Source organism: Balaenoptera ricei, chromosome 7 (assembly GCF_028023285.1).
Source record: "Balaenoptera ricei isolate mBalRic1 chromosome 7, mBalRic1.hap2, whole genome shotgun sequence".
Taxonomy (NCBI): Eukaryota; Metazoa; Chordata; class Mammalia; order Artiodactyla; family Balaenopteridae; genus Balaenoptera; species Balaenoptera ricei.
This window is the reverse complement of record NC_082645.1, coordinates 15,977,964-15,978,899: the sequence shown is the minus strand read 5'-3', so window position 1 is coordinate 15,978,899 and position 936 is coordinate 15,977,964.

The following is a 936-nucleotide window of genomic DNA, read 5'->3' as shown; positions in this document are numbered from 1 at the left end:
TGGAAGGTTGCCTATCTCCACTTCATTTAGTTGTTTTTCTGGGGTTTTATCTTGTTCCTTCATCTGGTATATAGCCCTCTGCCTTTTCATCTTGTCTATTTTTCTGTGAATGTGGTTTTTGTTCCACAGGCTGCAGGATTGTAGTTCTTCTTGCTTCTGCTGTCTGCCCGCTGGTGGATGAGGCTATCTCAGAGGTTTGATGGGAGAGAATGGTGGTGGGCAGAGCTCAGTAAAACTTTAATCCACTTGACTGTTGATGGGTGTGACTGGGTTCCCTCCCTGTTGGTTGTTTGGCCTGAGGTGACCCAACACTGGAGCCTACCTGGGCTCTTTGGTGGGGCTAATGGCAGACCCTGGGAGGGCTCAAGCCAAGGTGTACTTCCCAGAACTTCTGCTGCCAGTGTCCTTGTCCCCACGGTGAAACAGAGCCACCCCCCACCTCTGCAGGAGACCCTCCAACACTAGCAGGTAGGTCTGGTTCAGTCTCCCCTGGGGTCACTGCTCCTTCCCCGGGTCCTGATGCACACACTACTTTGTGTGTGCCCTCCAAGAGTGGAGTCTCTGTTTCCCCCAGTCCTGTGGAAGTCCTGCAATCATTTCCCACTAGGCTTCAAAGTCTGATTCTCTATGAATTCCTCCTCCCGTTGCCTGACCCCCAGGTTGGGAAGCCTGCCATGGGGCTCAGAACCTTCACTCCAGTGGGTGGACTTCTGTGGTATAAGTGTTCGCTAGTCTGTGAGTCACCCACCCACCAGTTATGGGATTTTATTTTACTGTGATTGTGCCCCTCCTACCATCTCAATGTGGCTTCTCCTTTGTCTTTGGATGTGGGGTATCCTTTTTGGTGAGTTCCAGTGTCTTCCTGTCAATGATTGTCCAGCAGCTAGCTGTGATTCTGGTGTTCTTGCAAGAGGGAGTGAGAGCACATCCTTCTAC